Source organism: Lissotriton helveticus, chromosome 4_1 (assembly GCF_964261635.1).
Source record: "Lissotriton helveticus chromosome 4_1, aLisHel1.1, whole genome shotgun sequence".
In the NCBI taxonomy this organism is placed as follows: domain Eukaryota; kingdom Metazoa; phylum Chordata; class Amphibia; order Caudata; family Salamandridae; genus Lissotriton; species Lissotriton helveticus.
Genome location: NC_136063.1, coordinates 1,612,286,315 through 1,612,310,488, shown reverse-complemented (window position 1 = coordinate 1,612,310,488; position 24,174 = coordinate 1,612,286,315). Strand labels below are relative to the sequence as shown.

At 43.9% G+C, this 24,174-nt stretch overlaps 1 protein-coding gene and 1 long non-coding RNA gene across 2 annotated transcripts in view; both read right to left on the bottom strand.

Annotated features, from left to right (window-relative positions):
• Positions 1 to 24,174, bottom strand: part of NPSR1 (neuropeptide S receptor 1) — a 1,386,173-nt gene that overhangs the window by 485,918 nt on the left and 876,081 nt on the right. The gene's annotated exons all lie outside the window — the stretch shown is intronic.
• On the bottom strand, positions 17,646 to 18,425 carry LOC144827619 (uncharacterized). Its single transcript, XR_013610272.1, has 3 exons — positions 18,311 to 18,425; positions 18,097 to 18,183; positions 17,646 to 17,680 (listed from the first exon to the last, which is right to left on the bottom strand). It is a non-coding gene; the product is annotated as an uncharacterized LOC144827619 (long non-coding RNA).

The window sequence follows — 24,174 nt, the reverse complement described above, 5'->3', positions numbered from 1 at the left end:
CCAGACACCATATCGGATCCTGGCGTATGAAAACATGGTGATGCGGGAAGTAATGGACATTTGTACCACACGCACCTATGTCAAACATAATATCACGCAAGGAGAAAGACAAGCTCTGGACAATCTAAGTAGTAACAAACTACTGGTGATCAAACCTGCGGACAAAGGAGGGGCCATAGTCCTCCAAGATGTCCAGAACTACAAGGATGAGATCTACAGACAACTCAGGGATGGTGTGAGTTACACTGCTACCAACGCCGATCCCACAAGAGACATTAGGAGAGTGATACAAGAGATCACAGGGAAAGGCCGTGAGGAGGGTTTCCTGAGCCAGAAAGAATATGAGTACTTGAACGTCGCACAACCACGAACTCCGACGATTTACACATTGCCCAAGATACATAAGGATATGACAAAACCTCCGGGACGCCCCATTGTATCGGGCTGCGGATCCCTTTTGGAACCGTTATGTAAATACATAGACACTTTTTTGAAACCTTTAGCCACAGGGACCCCCACTTATGTCAGAGACACCATGCAGATCATCAACCAAGTAGATGAAATCACCTGTGATTCTGATAAACAAATCATGGTCACACTAGACATAGTCTCTCTATATACGAGTATTCCTCAGGACCCTGCTCTGGAAACCATGAGAAAGGCATTGGACAGAAGAACCCAGCCTACCCAGGTACCTACTGATTTTATCATTCAACTCCTGGAGGTGGCGATGAAACGAAATTTCTTCATCTTCCAGGATGAATATTTCATTCAGAGCAAGGGAGTAGCGATGGGGGCGGCCTTTGCTCCTGACCTAGCTATACTGTATATGGCGGAATTCGAACGGGACCATATCCTTACCGTAAGTAATCCATATGAAACCAACATTTGGATGTGGCGCAGATATATTGATGATGTGCTGATGCTATGGACTGGAAGTGAAGTGGAACTTAACGGATTCTTTACGTGGCTTAATAACCAATCTGAGGACATTCAGTTCACCATGAGTATGAGTAAGACCTCTATCGACTTCCTAGACATCAGCATAAAGGTCCATAATGGTCACCTCCACACCACCCTCTTTCGAAAACCCACGGAACGGAACAGCCTTCTACGTTATACAAGTCACCATACAAGAAGCCTACGGGACAATCTACCGTTTGGCCAGTTTCTCCGGATAAGGAGGAACTGTTCACTCAAAGAAGATTATTTCCTGGAATCAGATCTCCTGATCAAGAGACTAATGGAGAGAGGGTACCCAAGACGACTGGTTACAAGAGCAAGAAAGAGAGCGTGGTATAGCCCGAGGGAAGACCTCCTTAAGCCCAGAGAGCGTCCCGAGGATTCGGAAAGGATTATCTGCGTTACCACTTTCTGCACGAAGAGCAACCTGATTAAGAAGACGGTGAACAAACACTGGACAATGGTGGCGGATGTGATCAACCATGAACAACTGCCAATGCATGCGTTCAAGAAGGCCAAAAACATCAGGGATAAAGTGGTCTCTTCCTACCTTGGAACCCCGGCCCCCCCCACTTTGCAAAGTCTATGGAACCTCCCCCAAGTGGTCGGCCATTTCAAGTGTACGAAGTGCAAAGCATGCCCACAGGCAATGGAAACCAAGGTCTGGAACTATCGCAACAATACAGTAACTTTGAAAACAATGACTAACTGCAACACAAGTGACGTTATCTACGCCATCATCTGTCCTTGTGATTTGGTATACATCGGACAAACTAAACAACATGTCAAAAAGAGGATCTTGCAGCACTGCAGCAGGATAAGGTGTCAAACACCGGGCTCCCCCTTGGTGGAACACTTTACGTCCAAATCACACACTCCTGAATCCTTCAAATGGCTGGTAATTGAGAAAATCACGGTGGGCCCCAGGGGTGGTAATTTGAATTCACTATTGAACTTGAGGGAGTGTAAATGGATGTACACTTTGGACACTGTGGACAATGGCCTGAACGAACTTGATGCAACTTATTCGCAATTAGCTGGATTGGTACCCGATCAATAAGATGCTTAGACTTCATGTATGTAACTTCCCAGCCATGTACCCCCTCTGAAACTGTACATTTGTATCAACATGTTTAAGATATAGCGATGCCGGTTGTGTAAATGTTTGAGCAATCTGCACATAGGGAATAGTGGATTAGATCTCAATATATCTCTCCTGTTGAGTGTTTTGACATGTACACTATTATATGATACATCGTCATGGGTCCCTAAAATACGAGTGTCACCTTGTCCCCTAGTACCTAAATTAAAACCCCCCCCTCTTGGACGTGGGACGTTACTGACACAATCTCGATCACCTGCGCTTTCACTGCGTTTAGCTGATGCCCTAGGTCCCCCTTCTGAATATACACACAGATGGTTTTAGAAATTTTCCGTTACCAGCACCTTTTCTCCAAGTACAGGAGCCGTGTTTTACTGTTTTTTCTCCAAGTACAGAAGCCGTGTTTTTCTGTTTCTTTTTCCGCCCCTTGTTTACCCAACAATGAGGTGTTGAGTTTGTCTTCATTACAACATTCAGTAGTGCAGATCAACCTCCTGAGTCCGGAGGGTGAATAGTGGCTCGGTTCTGGCGCATGCGCCCCACTCAGCCCTCTAGCCGCGCAGCAGCCAGCGGCAGCACCGCGAGGTGCCGGGACACGCCCCTTAGAGACGCGCCCTAGCAACGCCTCTTACATGTAAGGGCTGACGTGCGGATGCGAGCTGTCACTGTGATTCAATCGACAGCAGTAACACAGGTATGTTCGCTGCGCGCCCGCTGGCTAGAAATTACTGTATGAGACGCTTGCGGTTCTAGTCAACGCAGGCAGCGGTATACTCTCTTCCCTAATCGTTGCATTTCATTGCAAGTATACACGAATACGATCTTTATAGATTTAGCTCCCGTTCACCGCTCGTAGTCTTTACGGACACACCCACGGGCTCAAATATGAATGTCTGCCCTCATTTCTTTAATTAGACCACGGGCCCAAATATGAATGTTTGCCTTCCGTTTTTTGATTAAATCATATGGGTTGACGTGCGGCTGCGAACTGCCAGTGTGATTCTATCAGCAGCAGTCACACAGGTTTACCCGCCCCGCTCCTTTCGAGAATTTACTGTTGTAGACGCGCACGACCCTGGCTAACTCAGGCGGCGTCACTTTTTTGAAATATTGCCATAACTTGACAATAAGAACACGACCTTTATAGATTCACCGCCCGTAGTCTGTTGCCTACCATTATCTTTGCGGGCACACCTACGGGTTTAATATGAATGAGTGTCGGTTTCTAACAATAAATTTAAATAAATCCTATGAGATAGCGGCCCACCGTGGTTGTATGTGGTAATGATAACTACTAGTAGGATTATCCTCGTACTCCAATTGAACTATGTTTACAATGACAGAGGGGATATGCGTAGGATCACTTTCTCTTTGTGCTCTTCCAGACGGTGTAACTCACCTACACATCGAACTCCACTGCCCCTTGGATGTAGGACACTTGCCTCACCCTTGGACAGACCGTACTTTGGCATCCACGACATTTGTAAGAGACTAATTGCTCTTCAACGAACGGGCTAATTAAGTAAGTCCAATCTCTCTCGTTTGATCTAACTTATCACGCCCTGCCTAGATTATCCTTCCTAACCGTAATTCATTTTCCCCAGAGAACTACGCCACAGGCGCGATTCCCAACTCAGAAGGGAACATCACTTGAACGCCTGGGCATGTAGGTACACCTTGCAATTTGCCTCTTTTTTATGAATTTAATTGAATCCGTCTAGTGATACACATTTTTGTTTTCCTAGGTGCTCATTGTCACTGTTTTTAACTGTCCTGAGGAAGACCCCAAACTGAGGACCCACCCGCCCTTAACTTGGGGGTCGAAACGTCGACAACATTTTCAACACATACACGCCCTACCAAACCTGCTAAACTTAGCTCCTGTGTATAGTGTATTTCTTGGGAACAACTGTGATCTGTAATATGACTGGAAATGTTCTGTGAATAGGACAGAATTGTTTATGGACACAATTCCTTTTCTTTGTCCCTTATTCTTTTCCAAACACACCCCACCCTTCCTTATAATCCTTTTCCTATCTGATAATCACCGAGCACTGATTGAATAACTATATAAGACTTACCATGTATTGTATGAATATGAAATATGATATATGTTTAATTGCAGTAAATGACTACGAATAGTTGGATTAAATGCAACCCAAAAGACACATACTTGGTGGTTGTACCTCTTTGTTTAAGTAATGTTGTGTTTAACTGTTGTGTAATCGACCACCCCTCTTTTTATAACTTTGCACTGACCCAGGTCGATGAGGTAAGGGTTTACCCCATTATTACCTACCACTCTTTAGAGCAGATATCCATCTGCGAGGGTTCTAATTTGTAAATTAATGATTCAGGGTATATCATGAGTGACCGTGAAACCCTAACGTATACCGAAGAGTATATCCAAAATCTTTTGGAAGGAGAGACGGGGCAGGCTTTCTTATCAAACAAGACCACACTGCTAGACCAATCACTCAACGAGAAAATTGTCAAACTAGAAAGGCTAGAGAAGAAATTGGTCCGCACTAGATTGCATGGATATGCACTAACTCAATATCTTCAAGCTAATATCATACCCACTGGACTCCAAGTCAAAAACGAACCAGCAATATTTGTGGACGATCCCAAGTTCAAGGAGGGATTCAGCTTCGTTGCCAACACATGCTCGCGCCACTGGATGGTGCTGGGCATTGAGACAGCCAAGACACAGGTCGAAACCCTCATGAAGGAAATTGACATACTTAAATCTGAGATCAAGAGTCACAGTGCTTTTGCCAACGCAAGAGACACTCTAGAGAAACTTGAGAAAACTCTGGATGCATTTGACATCGAAGCCCAATCCAAGAAGTTAGATAAACTGAGCAAAGACATCACCAACTACGATAAAAAGAAGACCTACCCCTACTTAGCGGAAGACTATTACAATCAAGACACCCAAGGCAGGTTCACCAACAGGGGAAGAGGCGGCTACAGGGGTAGACGCAGGTTCACCAATTTCTCAGACTCTTCCTATAGCTCAGGCAGTGACTCAGGAACCCCCGGCCCTTCTACCTACGACAACTATCAGGATCAATGGTATCAACCGCAACCAGATTGGCACCCTTTTTTAGGGGGAAATCAATGGCGACCGCCCCGGGGACGAGGCAACTACCCGAACAGAGGCAGAGGCCAATCCTGGCCAACCCGAGCCAGAGGGGGAACGACCCAGCGTCCAGAGAACCCACAGAAACAGGTCCGCTTCCAACCAGAGCCTCACGGAGAGATCAGCACGAGACGCAAAACTTACAGGTGGTAGATCAATCAAGCCCTATTGTCAATCTCTCGCAACATGTCCTCACGCCGGAGGAATCTAGCGTGTTGAACAAAGGACTATCTTTTGTACCGACATCCTACCCGAACCATTTCAACATAAGATCGGAACTGACACGTTTTTTCCGTAAAATCAGGCTGAAGCATTTCTTCCTGCACTCACCCATTCTTACTACAACCTCAGCGACTGGACTACGACCCCCCTCAACCTTCACTCCCAGAACTCACCAGACACCATATCGGATCCTGGCGTATGAAAACATGGTGATGCGGGAAGTAATGGACATTTGTACCACACGCACCTATGTCAAACATAATATCACGCAAGGAGAAAGACAAGCTCTGGACAATCTAAGTAGTAACAAACTACTGGTGATCAAACCTGCGGACAAAGGAGGGGCCATAGTCCTCCAAGATGTCCAGAACTACAAGGATGAGATCTACAGACAACTCAGGGATGGTGTGAGTTACACTGCTACCAACGCCGATCCCACAAGAGACATTAGGAGAGTGATACAAGAGATCACAGGGAAAGGCCGTGAGGAGGGTTTCCTGAGCCAGAAAGAATATGAGTACTTGAACGTCGCACAACCACGAACTCCGACGATTTACACATTGCCCAAGATACATAAGGATATGACAAAACCTCCGGGACGCCCCATTGTATCGGGCTGCGGATCCCTTTTGGAACCGTTATGTAAATACATAGACACTTTTTTGAAACCTTTAGCCACAGGGACCCCCACTTATGTCAGAGACACCATGCAGATCATCAACCAAGTAGATGAAATCGCCTTTGATTCTGATAAACAAATCATGGTCACACTAGACATAGTCTCTCTATATACGAGTATTCCTCAGGACCCTGCTCTGGAAACCATGAGAAAGGCATTGGACAGAAGAACCCAGCCTACCCAGGTACCTACTGATTTTATCATTCAACTCCTGGAGGTGGCGATGAAACGAAATTTCTTCATCTTCCAGGATGAATATTTCATTCAGAGCAAGGGAGTAGCGATGGGGGCGGCCTTTGCTCCTGACCTAGCTATACTGTATATGGCGGAATTCGAACGGGACCATATCCTTACCGTAAGTAATCCATATGAAACCAACATTTGGATGTGGCGCAGATATATTGATGATGTGCTGATGCTATGGACTGGAAGTGAAGTGGAACTTAACGGATTCTTTACGTGGCTTAATAACCAATCTGAGGACATTCAGTTCACCATGAGTATGAGTAAGACCTCTATCGACTTCCTAGACATCAGCATAAAGGTCCATAATGGTCACCTCCACACCACCCTCTTTCGAAAACCCACGGAACGGAACAGCCTTCTACGTTATACAAGTCACCATACAAGAAGCCTACGGGACAATCTACCGTTTGGCCAGTTTCTCCGGATAAGGAGGAACTGTTCACTCAAAGAAGATTATTTCCTGGAATCAGATCTCCTGATCAAGAGACTAATGGAGAGAGGGTACCCAAGACGACTGGTTACAAGAGCAAGAAAGAGAGCGTGGTATAGCCCGAGGGAAGACCTCCTTAAGCCCAGAGAGCGTCCCGAGGATTCGGAAAGGATTATCTGCGTTACCACTTTCTGCACGAAGAGCAACCTGATTAAGAAGACGGTGAACAAACACTGGACAATGGTGGCGGATGTGATCAACCATGAACAACTGCCAATGCATGCGTTCAAGAAGGCCAAAAACATCAGGGATAAAGTGGTCTCTTCCTACCTTGGAACCCCGGCCCCCCCCCCACTTTGCAAAGTCTATGGAACCTCCCCCAAGTGGTCGGCCATTTCAAGTGTACGAAGTGCAAAGCATGCCCACAGGCAATGGAAACCAAGGTCTGGAACTATCGCAACAATACAGTAACTTTGAAAACAATGACTAACTGCAACACAAGTGACGTTATCTACGCCATCATCTGTCCTTGTGATTTGGTATACATCGGACAAACTAAACAACATGTCAAAAAGAGGATCTTGCAGCACTGCAGCAGGATAAGGTGTCAAACACCGGGCTCCCCCTTGGTGGAACACTTTACGTCCAAATCACACACTCCTGAATCCTTCAAATGGCTGGTAATTGAGAAAATCACGGTGGGCCCCAGGGGTGGTAATTTGAATTCACTATTGAACTTGAGGGAGTGTAAATGGATGTACACTTTGGACACTGTGGACAATGGCCTGAACGAACTTGATGCAACTTATTCGCAATTAGCTGGATTGGTACCCGATCAATAAGATGCTTAGACTTCATGTATGTAACTTCCCAGCCATGTACCCCCTCTGAAACTGTACATTTGTATCAACATGTTTAAGATATAGCAATGCCGGTTGTGTAAATGTTTGAGCAATCTGCACATAGGGAATAGTGGATTAGATCTCAATATATCTCTCCTGTTGAGTGTTTTGACATGTACACTATTATATGATACATCGTCATGGGTCCCTAAAATACGAGTGTCACCTTGTCCCCTAGTACCTAAATTAAAACCCCCCCCTCTTGGACGTGGGACGTTACTGACACAATCTCGATCACCTGCGCTTTCACTGCGTTTAGCTGATGCCCTAGGTCCCCCTTCTGAATATACACACAGATGGTTTTAGAAATTTTCCGTTACCAGCACCTTTTCTCCAAGTACAGGAGCCGTGTTTTACTGTTTTTTCTCCAAGTACAGAAGCCGTGTTTTTCTGTTTCTTTTTCCGCCCCTTGTTTACCCAACAATGAGGTGTTGAGTTTGTCTTCATTACAACATTCAGTAGTGCAGATCAACCTCCTGAGTCCGGAGGGTGAATAGTGGCTCGGTTCTGGCGCATGCGCCCCACTCAGCCCTCTAGCCGCGCAGCAGCCAGCGGCAGCACCGCGAGGTGCCGGGACACGCCCCTTAGAGACGCGCCCTAGCAACGCCTCTTACATGTAAGGGCTGACGTGCGGATGCGAGCTGTCACTGTGATTCAATCGACAGCAGTAACACAGGTATGTTCGCTGCGCGCCCGCTGGCTAGAAATTACTGTATGAGACGCTTGCGGTTCTAGTCAACGCAGGCAGCGGTATACTCTCTTCCCTAATCGTTGCATTTCATTGCAAGTATACACGAATACGATCTTTATAGATTTAGCTCCCGTTCACCGCTCGTAGTCTTTACGGACACACCCACGGGCTCAAATATGAATGTCTGCCCTCATTTCTTTAATTAGACCACGGGCCCAAATATGAATGTTTGCCTTCCGTTTTTTGATTAAATCATATGGGTTGACGTGCGGCTGCGAACTGCCAGTGTGATTCTATCAGCAGCAGTCACACAGGTTTACCCGCCCCGCTCCTTTCGAGAATTTACTGTTGTAGACGCGCACGACCCTGGCTAACTCAGGCGGCGTCACTTTTTTGAAATATTGCCATAACTTGACAATAAGAACACGACCTTTATAGATTCACCGCCCGTAGTCTGTTGCCTACCATTATCTTTGCGGGCACACCTACGGGTTTAATATGAATGAGTGTCGGTTTCTAACAATAAATTTAAATAAATCCTATGAGATAGCGGCCCACCGTGGTTGTATGTGGTAATGATAACTACTAGTAGGATTATCCTCGTACTCCAATTGAACTATGTTTACAATGACAGAGGGGATATGCGTAGGATCACTTTCTCTTTGTGCTCTTCCAGACGGTGTAACTCACCTACACATCGAACTCCACTGCCCCTTGGATGTAGGACACTTGCCTCACCCTTGGACAGACCGTACTTTGGCATCCACGACATTTGTAAGAGACTAATTGCTCTTCAACGAACGGGCTAATTAAGTAAGTCCAATCTCTCTCGTTTGATCTAACTTATCACGCCCTGCCTAGATTATCCTTCCTAACCGTAATTCATTTTCCCCAGAGAACTACGCCACAGGCGCGATTCCCAACTCAGAAGGGAACATCACTTGAACGCCTGGGCATGTAGGTACACCTTGCAATTTGCCTCTTTTTTATGAATTTAATTGAATCCGTCTAGTGATACACATTTTTGTTTTCCTAGGTGCTCATTGTCACTGTTTTTAACTGTCCTGAGGAAGACCCCAAACTGAGGACCCACCCGCCCTTAACTTGGGGGTCGAAACGTCGACAACATTTTCAACACATACACGCCCTACCAAACCTGCTAAACTTAGCTCCTGTGTATAGTGTATTTCTTGGGAACAACTGTGATCTGTAATATGACTGGAAATGTTCTGTGAATAGGACAGAATTGTTTATGGACACAATTCCTTTTCTTTGTCCCTTATTCTTTTCCAAACACACCCCACCCTTCCTTATAATCCTTTTCCTATCTGATAATCACCGAGCACTGATTGAATAACTATATAAGACTTACCATGTATTGTATGAATATGAAATATGATATATGTTTAATTGCAGTAAATGACTACGAATAGTTGGATTAAATGCAACCCAAAAGACACATACTTGGTGGTTGTACCTCTTTGTTTAAGTAATGTTGTGTTTAACTGTTGTGTAATCGACCACCCCTCTTTTTATAACTTTGCACTGACCCAGGTCGATGAGGTAAGGGTTTACCCCATTATTACCTACCACACTTTGGGACGCAAGGCACTCGCGTCGTTTTTTATAATATATTTACACTCACACACACCATTGTGCACTAACTTCAATTCACTGCCTGTTCACCCGGCCGCCTCTAACCCCTTCTAAAATGTCCACCACTGTGCTGTACCCATTCTGAGTGGTGTACTCATTCTGCTAGACCCAACCCCCGTCACGTGATTCATACCTGCGGTCACCTGACCGTAACACAATAAGTCATAACCATCATGGCCGCTGTAGTACAACAGGCTTCCGTGCAGTACCTGACCGGCAGCAGATTCACACCCAGTCACGCCTGCATCTGCGGACATCGCTCCAAGCCTCGTTAAGTGCCTCGCCACTGCAGCGACCCTGGCCTTAATCTAGTTCGCAATGTATGGATACTGACCCCTGTTCCCCCTTACTTCATAGCGGATCCCTTGATCCTAAGACCGCATGCAACGCTGAATACCACATGACCCGTGTTGCCAAAGCCCTCCCCGAGGAAAGGCCGGTTATCTCCTCCAGCCCTTGGTATGTTCCGCGGCACGCACTCAATCACTGTTCACACCCAAACCACCACTCTTGGTTAATTCTTCTTCAAACTTTTCAACAGCGCAAATATCCTTCAGCGCATTGTGGCCCTCCCCAAGGAAACGCCGATTTTCTCACTCCAGCCCTCGGTATGTAACGCTTTATGCGCAAAATCCTTTTTTTCACTCAAACCACCACCCGGTGCTAATTATTTCTAATAATTATTTCAATTGCTCAACAGCGCAATTATTCAGTAGCGCATTGTGGCCCCTAACTGTGAGCCCTCCACACCATGGCAAGCAGTGCACGTATCCCCAAGTGTAGCTTGACCTACTTATTACAGGGATTCCGCCGAGCCGAGGTAAGCCACACTAGCACCGAGGCCCCTTAAACGCGCGACCCCCTGTCCAACCTTCACCAGCATTGACATTGATGTCCTCCCCTATGTACCTGCAATTTTATAACGCCCAACCTTCATGCGCACCAGGCCACCTGCACTGGCATTGACGGCTTCCCTGATGCACCTGCAATTTTAAAACGATGCAGAAGCTCAATTTATCCACTTGCAAAACATTGACCCCAAAAAAGTACTGCATGTATATAGACCACCCCGCCAACCGCAATTAATCGCCGAATGTTCACTTACCCAGTGGCACCTTATCCACACACTGAGTGCCATTAGAACCACAGCTTGGTAAATACCGATACAACTTTCACCAGCCTGTAGTGCCAGCCCAGCTATCTCCAAATGTGACTGCTAAGAACTCCGACCAGTATCAATTCACTATTATGTTCACTGGGTAGTTGTAATCACTTTCACTGTTGCATCTCCGCCGCACAAACACCAATCATTTTTCTCACTGCGATTCCGATTCCTTTAACATGTAAAATGCTGACTTCTCAAAAATTCTCTTCCCCTTGTTTTTTAAAAAACCTATTGTTCTTTTTCCTTCCCTGTTTTCTCCTCAACAGGCGTATGATTATCTAAACCAGGCAATTAACTCTGTTTAGTCCTGATGATGATCCCTTTGTAACTAGAGCACGGGATCGAAACGTCGACCTTCTCAAGTAGACATACATTCAACAATTGTATATTATTTTGTATGTTCTACTCTGGCAAACACTTCTAACACTGATTTGAAAAGTGTCCAGAATGCTCTCTTTCTTTGCCTGACAAATTTCCTTTTTTTACTATATTCTTTTTTCTTACTATGTTCTTCCAACTGTGCCTCTTTCACTAGTACGGTACAGGACTGTGCCCTACTTTAAGAATTGTTGCTTTTGTATTCAGACTTAATACTTGTGAACCCAATTGAAAATAAATTCCTTGTCCGGCTGGACATGGAAAAATATATAGTAGCCTATTGTGTTCTATATATCATCTACTTATATCTTTGAATGTACTCAGGACCTTTGTTTTCTTTATTGAGCAGGCCCACTAGTAGCATGAGATTTTCAGGCCCTGGGCACACACAGTGCCCTTTACTAGGGATTTACCATTAAATCAAATATGCCAAACATGGATAACCAATCACAATCACAATACACTCAGAGAGCACATGCACTTCAGCACTGATCAGCAGTGATTAAGGACCCAGAGTAATATAGCCAACAAAAACAGGGTCAGAAAAATAGGAGGCAAAATACAAAACATTTGGGGATAAACCTGTCAAAAGGACAAGGTTCCAACAGGACTTAAGCCACTGTGGGAGCATCAGAGGCACCTGAGGGAGGACCCTGGAATTATTCTTTGAATTAGTCAGAGGAAGAGATAGTTTCCTCATAAAGAACTTGAATGCTGCGTGTTGGGTAGGCTGAAGCGACATTACAGGCTAAGCTGAGGGGTGCTGAATGGGCAAGCACCCATGATTTAGCTGGCAGTCCACCAAAATTCAGGAGTGACCCTGTTCAAGATAGTGAGGGTTGGGGCACATGTACTATTTCCATGACAAAGAGAGCACCCTATGTCACCCTAAATTAGAGATTAATTAGTATATTATAGCAGCATGCAGACTAATTTCTTCATGCTTCAAATATTTCTGCAGACACCTTTAATATTTTTCCTCCACAAGTCAGTTGATTTATTAATATAAAGAAGCACTTTATGACAAGCATAAATATATTCACTAAAAGACAAACATTCATAAACACATTCACACAACATGAAAATCATTTCCTTTGTCAGAAAAATCAAATAAACATGTATATTGTTTTTCTTATATTGTTTAGCTGCAGGCACACGGAATCTCCTTCCCCAATCCTAGATTTCAAATAGCCCATTGATTTCACTGTCCATCATCAATTCACAAAGGCCATTCTTTGACAGCCCATAGCAGGCGTACTCACTAGTGTCCATTAAACTAGTTCATTATTTTAAGTCCCAGCACTCCACTACCCAGCCAACTCATTTCGATCTCATAATGGCGGGCACAAGTTAAATGAGATTTTCATGATTGTGCTTATATCTTTTACATAATTCAGGCATGTCTGTAATGACTCAAAACATTATGTATTAAAGATAAATATTATTAGGACATTAGGTTTACAACTTATATTTACATGGGTCTGAATACCAGAAATCTCCCTAGTTGTTTCTATTCACACACGTCTCCCAGCCACGGCCGGTAGTAGGTGTAACTGCAGGGCGGTGACGTGGGGAGGGGGAGGGGCAGGGTGGGAGGTAGTAATGTATGGATTACGGACATTAACAGGTAAGTAAACATATAAATAAATAAAACGAATTTCGTTGTGCGCGCAACGAAATTCGTTTTATTTATTAAAATGATCATCAAAGAATGATCATACAAACACCGAAGTTTCTGTTACCACGTGGGCTTTCAAGGAGATAGCAGTAAAGATCTTTGCAACAGAGGATCATTCGAACATTGGGGAATTACCCTCACGCAACATACTCGCCCAAGATATCCTTTCCAGCTCTCAAAAAGTATACTGAACTTTAGCAGGCAGGAGTCAATCAGCCACAAGCAAATCTCGTGTCTCCAGGGTGCCCTTTCGGCTACATCAGTTCAAGAGTTCGGTCGAATAAACACACTTCTACCGCAACCTTGCATAGCTGGGTCACCTACCCAGGATTGGTCATGGATCCCGTTAACCCTTAACCTAAAGTACTCCTAAAAAAAACGATCAACCATCCCAATACAAACGGTTCAAACATGCAACCAAGGATAGGTTCAAAATGGCTAAAATAGGCATCTGCAGTTGGAACATCCATGGATTTAGTAGTATGGACCAAGACAGTGAGATACAACTGTTCTTTCAAAAATATGACATCCTTTTACTACAAGAGACCTGGAACCTGGTATCCCCCGCCATTCCCGGCTTTACTGAACACCATATCCTTGCAGAGAGAGGGTCCAAGTTCGGGCACCCTAGTGGAGGGCTATCCACATACATCTCGCAGAAATGTAATTGGGAGCCCGGAAATCAGGACGTGGGACTAAGCTGGGTTCAGGTAACAAACATCTCCATAAAACCCTGGTTCCAACTGCTATTAATAAATATTTAAATCCACCCTGATCGTACCAAAAAAAAAAGAGAAATTGGCCACTCTTATCAAACTCATAAAAAACACTTCAGAAATCAAATACTCAATGTCTGCTGATACTATCAGGCGACTTTAATCTCAACCTAAATCATGAAGATTCATATACTTATATCTCAAGGCGAAAATCCCAGGTAGAGATTAATCTATTTACCCCAAGACAGCTCACAATGCTGGGATTAACAATTCTAAAACCCGCAAGATCAGGTACATCTTCTTCAGTACCCACGTACATGAGTGGTAAGGCATCGTCAACCATTGACTTCAGTTTAATAAGTAACAACTTGCTTGATTCAGTGGAGGGCTATGAAATAGCAACACGAACCAAAAGTGATCACTTTCCCCAAATTACATAGATCAATATAGGGGTGTTGGAGTCTACACAGCTAACTGTCCTCTCTCATCAGCCAGAGAAGTTTAATCTACGAAGATTGCGATGGAGGGGCAGCGGAACGAAAGCCATCTACGAAACTGCAAGTAACTTGTTTTCAAAATATGAACATGAGCAAAATGAAGATCAGGTTTCAACTTGGGAACCTCTGCTAGAGAATTTGTCCCTTAAACATTCGGTTCCCCTCGCTCCGCATCATGGCCCATTAGTCCACCGGGAATCCTAGTTTAACAACAAATTAAGACAGGAAAAGAGAAAATTGCCCGGGAGCAACGGTAGGCAATAAGGAACAACAATCAGGGCTCCATGTCAAACCACCTTCTTGTTAGGAGTATGAGAAAAAATTATCGTAAAATGGTGTGGAAAGCAAAGACCAAACACAAGGAAGAGACGTGGGTAAAATTGTTAGTAGCTAGTAAAAAGCAAAACACGAGGGATTTTTGGGGCTTCATTAATAAATTAAATAACGCTGATGCAATATGTCAGGACCCCGGCATTAGCAAACAAAGCTGGGAAACCCATGTAATCTACTTAAAATGGGAATCTTTTCCTCCCGAAAAACATCATCGTTCTAACTCAATCACAAAATCAAGATACTTGAAAGGAGCGTCAGACAAGTTAACATGCCTCACTGGCATAGGTAGGATCAAAAATCTTACGATACAGCCGGAATTATTCTCCAGAGACAGAGTCAAAAGGCTCATTAACAATCTTGAAACTGAAGGCGCACCAGGACCCAATGGCCTCCCCAGCGCAGTATTCAAATACAATGAGGATTTCTGGGCACACCATCTCTCCACCCTGTTTAACCAAGTCTTTGCCTGTAAGCGGCAGCCCCCATCGTGGAAAGGAAACATCATCCACCTGATTTTTAAAAAGGGAGACAGGAGATCACCACGAAACTATCGGCTGATATCGCTAATAGATGTGGAAGACAAATGATACGCCTCTTGCATTTTGGAGGAGATTCAGGAATGGGTGGATAATAACAAACTAATACCCAGCTATCAAACAGGCTTCAGAAAAGGGACGGGGACTATAACAAACCTTACAGCCCTAGCCCTCCTGATGGAAAGAGCCAAAATGAAGAACAATCGGTTATATGGCTGCTTTATCGATATTAGAGCTGCTTTTGATCGAGTCAGTAGGGCGAGACTTTGGGAAAAAAAAAGGAGTGGGGGCTGTCAAAAAACCTTCTTAACGCAGTCATCTTAAACTCAACCCAGACAAAACAGAGCTGGTGTTGACGGGTGGTTCATCCAGCCCCTGGTCCCCTATCTTCTGGCCCCTTTCCCTTGGCCCCCCTCCTGCCCCCGCAACCTCAGTTAAAACTCTCGGCATCAAGCTTAATCCCCAACTCACCCTTCACTCCCAGGTCAGCTCCGTGGTCTCTTCTTCCTTTCTGGCACTGCGTACCATACGCAAGGTGTCCCGTTTTTTCTCATTTGATGCACTTAAACTGATTACTCTTGCCATGGTCGTGTCCCGCCTGGATTACGGCAACGCCCTATATGCAGGTATTCCTGCATATAGTCTTCGGCGGTTGCAGCAGATCCAAAACCAGGCGGCGCGCCTGGTGTTCAAACTCCCTAAATCCCACCATGTCACTCCCCTCCTAAAGTCCCTACACTGGCTTCCTGTCTGTGCCCGTGTCCAGTTCAAGCTTGCCTCTATCACCTTCCAAGCGCGACTGGGCACGGCTCCGGCTTTCATCTCATCTGAGATTGTCCCCTATGTCCCCGCCAGGGAACTACGGTCTTCTACCCAATCCCTCCTTACGGTCCCACGGTTCCGGAGAAAGAAATGGGGAGGCTCTAAATTTGCGACCCTTGCCCCGATTTTTTGGAACTCACTGCCTTTGCAGCTTAGAGCTTCTACTTCGTACCTACTGTTTCGGAAACAGCTTAAGGCACATCTCTTTGCTAAATCTTTCTAACTAATAATCTGAGCTTTCCCCTCATGTTTAGCTCTCTGTCAGTCTAGCGCCATGAAACCGCCGGTGTACGTGCGCTGTATAAATAATTTTAAATAGAAATAGAAATAGAAATAGTCATGCTCCTCTACACTGACACTTGGGCAAGGGTTAAACAAGGTCAGGGTTCAAGCCTAACGTCCAAAATTCCAACTGCGGATGGATTAAAACAGGGCTGCGTCCTGGCCCCATGTTTATTTAATTTATACCTTGCCGACCTAGTAAAAAACCTCGGTCAAATTGTAAGCCATGCACCCAAACCTGGTAACACCTCAATGCCAATCATCCAGTTTGCAGATGACATTGTCCTCCTAAGCAGAACCCCAATTGGGCTGCAAAGGCTGATAAATGCTCTACATTTCTACCTAGACGAAGAACACCTGGAACTGAATAGAGTCACAGGAATACCCTATGCACACACAAAATATTAGTACAAAGATTGTATAAAAGTCATGTAACAGTGAACAAATAAAGCAAAGCAACAGAAAATAGTTGGAATCTCCAGTGGAAGAGTAGTCCAAATGGAATCCTTTATTACGTTAGACAGCCAGCCGACAAGTGCTTCATCGCCTTAGCGAATCCTCAGGGCTGAAATAACAATAGGTAACAATGGAGCATTTTGTATGTAATTGTGCAGAAATATTAAACACAATAAATCATGGTGTTTGAGAGCAAATTAAAGCTTCCATTAGCGTGAAACAGAACATCTAGATGTCCAAAAAGTGCACCCACATGTATTCGTGGCGATTGTGCGCATACTGAGCGATTAGCGATTGGTGCTGGTAGTGTATTTGTGAAAGCGTGAAAAAAGTCCAAGTAAGAAGAGTAGGGGAAAAAGTACTTTGAAATAAAATTCAAAAAACTATGACGAAATTAGCAACTGCTCCTAAGATATAGGAGTATAGTAAAGACCTGTAGTGTAAGCAATCATGCAAACGAGTGTAGCTAGAAGTGATCGGTTCATTCACTTTATGTGCAAAACAAACATAAATCCAAGTGACGTATAGGTGCAACTTAATCGTAAGTATGGCACATACCTAAACGTGGCTGTGTCAAACCGGGAGGTCTGTATACATAAAATATAAAAAGGAGATGGGAGGAAGAACTGATAAGTAACAACTTCTCTCTGAGGGCTGGGACATATATGTAAAAATCAAAAACAAAATTCGTAAGCTCATATCTCACCGCTCTGCTGGTGATATTTCCGACCCAGCAGCGCCCTTGACCTGGGTTGTAAGTCTCGGGGAAGTGGTGTTCACACTGTATCAGGGTATAAACAATGTGGGTAATGAGAGGATATGAGGGCAAACCAATAAGCCTAAATTAATCTAGGAGCATAGGATGATAAAAAAGGGGGGTTTTAATGACAGAAACAACAAATTAGGTGTTACTGAAATGCACGACAAGACAATTTCACTGTGTCTAATAGTAAGAATCTCCATCCCAATAAAATTAGAAAATTCAGAGCACCTGTTAATGTATTACGTATGACACAAATGTCTTCCAAGAAAATTTGTTGTAATTTAAGTTTAAAATACAATTGGTACTCACTGTTATTAGCTAAGTGTGTATAGAGAGATCACAAAGTGTCCCAGGAATCAATAAGTCCACTACCGATCTCAGAAAATATCTAACCACATGTATAGCATTGTAAAATCCTGGAAAACGCTCCTTACCCGAGATACTGGAGTGGATGATTATTAAGCACAATCCCAGTGTGACGCGTAGGTAACAAGCAGAAGAATCGTGAAAATCGTGCGATTCTGAAATATTGAATAGCAAAAGATTCAGTGCCCTATGTTTAGGGGGGAGCACATGTATGAAAACGAAAATTAGTATCTTATAGGGATCATATTAGTGATACCCTTGGATATTAGTTTACCATCTTACCTAAAGCCAGTGTAAGGATGTATTGAGCCCGGGAGTCGTGTCTGATGTCAGTAAAGATCCCGATTATCTCTGTGATCTCTAAGAACAGCAATGACGGGGTATTGTCAGATATAGAGATGCGAGCGAGGATTCAGTCAAAATAACAAAAGGAACAGTGATTGTATTAAAAGGAACAGACTCATACCTGATTCACATGGGTGCAGTGAAGCAGCGTACTCCCGGGTCGCCGTGTTCCTGTATAGACCCGTGACCCGGAAGGTGTAAACATTAAGAACGTAATGGACTTTCATAAGAGACTGGGCCGCTAACCGTAGTGCGTGCGACCAACGTATATGTGTATGAGGAAGTGAGGGCTGGTATGCTCATCCCAATCCCGAAGGACTGTATGGATATCTTAATAAAAACTTGCGCTCGAAAAGAGTAACATGGTGAAGTGACTCCTAGAAGATCGCTAAATGAGTCAGTTACCTGACGAGTAAAACAGAACAACGGGATGTACAGCTTATTGTGATATCAAGTAAACATGCAGTACTAAAAGTGTGCAAGTATGTCCATGCGTGCAGGTCCCACACATACGTGGCTGAATACCATACAATTATAATAATGATTAATAACTAAATCTCAAATAAAAAGCCATATACATGAAAAGGGACTTAACAACCACATTATCCTAACATTCCTAAAGGTGTATGTTGTCACCGTAAAATTCCAAAATAGAACTAGTAAAGAGGCTCTTACAAAAAGATAAACAGGGATATCACTCGTCGTGTGATACCCAAGTATTACAAAACAATGAGGGATAATCCCTCTACATTCAAAAAGTCTTAAGTACATTATGACAATAGAAGTTTGTGAAATTGGAACGTTTTTAGACAGTACACTGTATGGACAAAAAGTTCAAAGTTACAAATTGAAACTCGAGTGGAGTATATGGAAAAGAGAAAGAGAGGAGAAGTGTATACAGATTTGCATATGTATAAGGATCTGTACTTAAGTATTGGTCTTCGACAATATGATGGTGAGTAAGTAGGTCAAGATTTCAGCCTCATTGACCCGTAAGACAAATATCTAATCACAAGCTCACGTTATTCATAGGAAAAACAACATAAACATATCAATCACCTAAGAAATATTGCAGCTCGTGGTCATAATTCAGTCCATGCTCAACCGTACGTAAACGCATGATCCACATGGCCTCCGTATGTCGTAGCTTGAGTTCCCTATTGCCACCCCTGACACCCTGTGGTACGATGTCAATGCCAAAGAATCGTACATGTATGTCATCATCTTCACTTTGGCATGCAGCGACATGTAATGCCACACGATAAACTTGGTAACACGTCAATGCCAATCATCCAGTTTGCAGATGACATTGTCCTCCTAAGCAGAACCCCAATTGGGCTGCAAAGGCTGATAAATGCTCTACAATTCTACCTAGACGAAGAACACCTGGAACTGAATAGAGAAAAGACAAATGTAGTACGTCTTATGGAGCGTAAGCCTATCAAATTTAGTTGGACATCTAACCACCTTGCAATAGAGGAACAGCCATTTTACCGGTATCTGGGGGTTACCCTCGGCAAAGACAACTCTAAAAAGAACACTCTACTGTGCTAAAAGCCAAGTCCCAGGCGTTAATTTATGGATACTGGCAACTCTTGCAAAAACTGGGTGGCCCAAACTACACCCACCTTTTAAAAGTAATGGCCGCTCAGATTTTACCTACTTTATCGTACGGTCTGGTTACATGGCTTGGAGGGGAAGCCGGTTTATTAAACAACTTGCAAAATAAAATTTACAAAGATGTATTTAAATTACCCAAATGCTCCTCACCAGCCCAGGTGCGTTTAGAATTTGGACTCCAAAATCAAATCTTTCGGTTCAAGTCAAGATTCGGTAAATTTTGCCACAAACTTCGTGCTGCCGACTTAGACTCTTTAAATATTCTCTGTTGGCAAGTAATCAATTGTGAATCCACCCAGCCCTGGTCCATTCACTTGCAAACTTGCCTTACGGAGCTCGAACTGCTAGAACTGCTAGAAGCATGGAACAGAAAAATTGACCAAGCCAGTTTCTGCAAAATTGCTAATTCCATTGCCAAAAGGAAGTCATTACTGGAAGATAAATAAACATTGATCCATCGACGTCATGCCTGGACAGTTATTTCTTCCTATTCACTTCAACAACCCCAGGCATACTTGGCAATATTTAAAAAAGACCCTCATCGACTTCCGTATGGGCCTTCACGAATCCAAGGATTTAAGACCTTCCTGGAAACCCCAAGATGATTGCCTAAAATGCAGACTCTGTGGCTATCATAATGAATCTCTAATTCATTTGTTTTGTGTGTGCTCAGCCCTCATGGTATCTAGAAGACAGTTCTTACGGGACATACTGAACAAATTGAACATAAGAACATGTCTGCAGGCCGTTATTACCTGGCTGGGAGGTTCATCCCCAATTCTGACTTGTCGGGGACTTAAATCTATGATCGAGATTAGAAAGCAGCTGCAGGTCTGTTAACGATCATCCAATATACTGTCTGAGGCCCATCCACCAAGGCTGGTGCTACCACGTTCACTTTACAAATCCCTACGATGCTAGTGGGGGGACCCGAGAGTTTTAAGTTTTAATCCTTTTAACTTTATTTGTTATGTGAATATAGGCTACATTTACCATTCTTATTGTAAGGATTTTTATTAATTCAACAATAAAATATTGATGATGATGATATAATAGTACAGGTCCCTCCCCAAACCTTTTGCCTTAACTTTCCTGCTTTCTAAACTCATTTTGTTGGCTTTTTTTGGGACAATGCAAATGTCGCCACTGCTAACTATTGCTAAAGTGTTTGTGCTCTCGCCTTTAAACAGGGTTAAGTTGGCTACATCCAATTGACACATTAATTTACTTGTGCATCCCTAGTAAAGGGGTGCTACATGTACCCAGGGCTTGAACATTAAATACTACTAGTGGGCCTGCAGCACTAATTCTGCCAACTTCTTAAGTAGCCTTGAAAACCTGTCACTGTCCTTAAATTGCAGCCTGGGTGTGCAGTTTTAAACTGCCATTTCAAACCGGCAAAATAAACCTTTTGTCAGTCCTAAATCTTTCTTTTTATTACATATAAGTCACATGTTTGGTAGACCCTAAACAACCCATAGGGCTTGGTGCAGTGCATTTAAAAAGTTGGACATGTACTTTCAGTTTTTACATATCCTGGTAGTGAAAAACTCTAAAATGTATTTTCTCCTCTGCAAGGTATATCTCTCCCATAGGGTGAATGAATGAATGAACATTAGCCTTGTAATGCGCAAACTTTGCGCAGAGGCGTCAAGACGCAGCGGAAAGGACCAAAATGCGGAAAATGCTCCCAGTGATAGGTTGGTGAAGAGACAAGTCTTCAGGGCCTTACGGAAGAGAAAGTGAGACTCCAGTCCAGAGATTGAAGAAGGGAGGGAATTTCCTTAGCCTAGCCGCAGCACAGGAGTAGGCTGTACCCCCCCACCTTACTCACTAAACCCTGGGAACTACCAGCACATTTTTACTGGCATATCTTAATTCCTTAGTAGGAGGGTATCTTTGAAAGTGCCTTTTAATGCCATCTGAACCAAGGTTATAAAAAGCCTTGTGAGTGAGACAGAGGCCTTTAAAAAGGATTCTCTGGCCACGGGGGAATCAATGTAGCTTACTAATAGTAACCAAGACAGACTGGTGTTTGGGAAGGCCCATCACCAGCCTGGTCGCTGCGTTCTGCACCAGCTGTAGTCGAAGAACAAGTCCCTTGTTGATACCCAGGTAAAGGGAATTACAATAGTTCTGTCTGGACAACACAAGGGCAACAACTGCCTGTTTTCGGGAGCAAACAGAAAAAAATTGGGAAATCTTCCTAAGAATCTTGATAGTTCCAAAGCAGGTGGACAAAGTTCCGATGATCTGGGGGTACAGGGAAAGAGAGTTGTCAACTACAATGCCAAGATTTTTTCCTGTGGACCTGGGCAAGGGCAAGGGCCAACCGTGTCAGGCCACCAAGCATCTGACCAGATATCCTGTTGGTTTCCAAAGAGCAAAACCTCTGTTTTGTCTCCATTAAGTCTGATATAGTGCTCTACCATCCAGGAGGCCACTGCCTGCATGCAGTTTTTAAAATTAGTTGCCAATGCTTCTATGTTGTTGGTGATAGACACCATAATTTGGGTGTCATCAGCATAGGATAGCACCACAAGCCCAAAGAATCTTACGTCCCTTCCTAGAGGGGCAACATAAATGTTAAAAAGGGTCGGGCTCAATAAGGAGCCCTGGGGGACTCCACAAAACAATTGATTGGGGGCTGAATAAAATTGATCCATCCTAACTATTTGTGACTGGTCAGTAAGGAATGAGGTAAGCAACTTCAGGGCAACACCCATAACCCCCATTTACTTAAGCCTACCCACTAATCTAAAAGGAGATATGGTATCAAAGGCTGCCGTCAGGTCCAGAATGATCAGTAGTGTGGTATGACCAGTGTCAACCTGACCTCGGATGTTGTTTGTTACAGAGGTTAAAGCTGTCTCAGTACTGTGCTCACTTCTAAAACCATGCTGCGAGCCATCAAGCAGCTGATGTTCCTGCACTTAGGAACTGAGGTGAGAATTCAAATGTTTCACCAGAATTTTTGCTGGGGCAGGTAACAGAGAGATGGGGCGATAATTTTTTAACTCAGCGGAGTCCAGAGAGGGCATTTTAAAAGGGGTTTGACCACTGCAGTCTTCCAGGATGTGGGGTACTGCCCAGATGCGATAACTGCATTACGTTTTGAGGTAAGGTGAGGTGCAATAAACCCCCTTCCTAGTTTCAAAATCTTCAAAGGGCAGGGCTCCACGGGAAACCAGACTTGATTCCACTTAACAGATGATCCGTGTCCTCTTGCGATAGAGGAGGGAAGGTAAGTGGATTATCTGCCTTCACAGGGTTACAGGGAAATTCGAAGAGAAGGGGGGGTGGGAGGACCTACTTTGATTGCCTCAGCATTGAGGAATTCCAGGGAAGAATATATTTCCATGATCTTGGATTGGAAAAAAACTCCCCATTCTTTCACAGAGGTCCTGGGAGGTGTCAGTGTGGGCCGGGGCTGCAGGGGCAGAAAGAGACTTGATTACATTAAAGAGTTCCTTTGAAGACCTTAAGGATTTTGTCACCTTGGAGTAGAATAATAATTTTTCCTCTGCAATGGCACTTTTATATTCCCTTAGTCTTCATTTGCGCAGATCTCTTTCGGCAGGATTGAGAACTAGGTGAGAACTAGGTGCCAAATCCTTTCTTGATGTTGGCATGCTTGCCTAAGTTTCCTCAGTCTTTCTGAGAACCAAGGGGCAGAGGGCTCCTTAAGAGGAGCTAAGAGGGGCTAGGAGGTTCAAAGCTGCTAAAAACCAGTTGAAAAACGTGGTGTATGCCAAACTAGCATCAGAGTGAGGAAGCCATTGATGTGTATTGAGTGTGTTAATAAGGGCCTCTTTACTGATAAGGTTGAGGTTTCTCTTCTTCTCCATCCACTTCTTATTGTTAGGAGCTACATAGGATACTGGAATCTGAAGTTTAAAAGGAATAGCATGGGGTCAGACCAGGAGTGTTGAATAGGTTCCTCATCCATAATCCGGGAATCGTTAGAGAAGATGCCATCCAATATATGTCCTACCCAATTGAGATAGACCACAACAGTTCATAGTTTCTAACAAGATTTTTGTTTCTTTACATAGGATCCTCTCCAGGTGAAAATTAAAATCACCCAAAAGTGTAAGTTTTGATCTTGCCAAAAATGGATCAATTAGGTTACTAAAATCCTCGCTGAACAACACACTCGGTCCTGGTTGGCGATAGGTCAC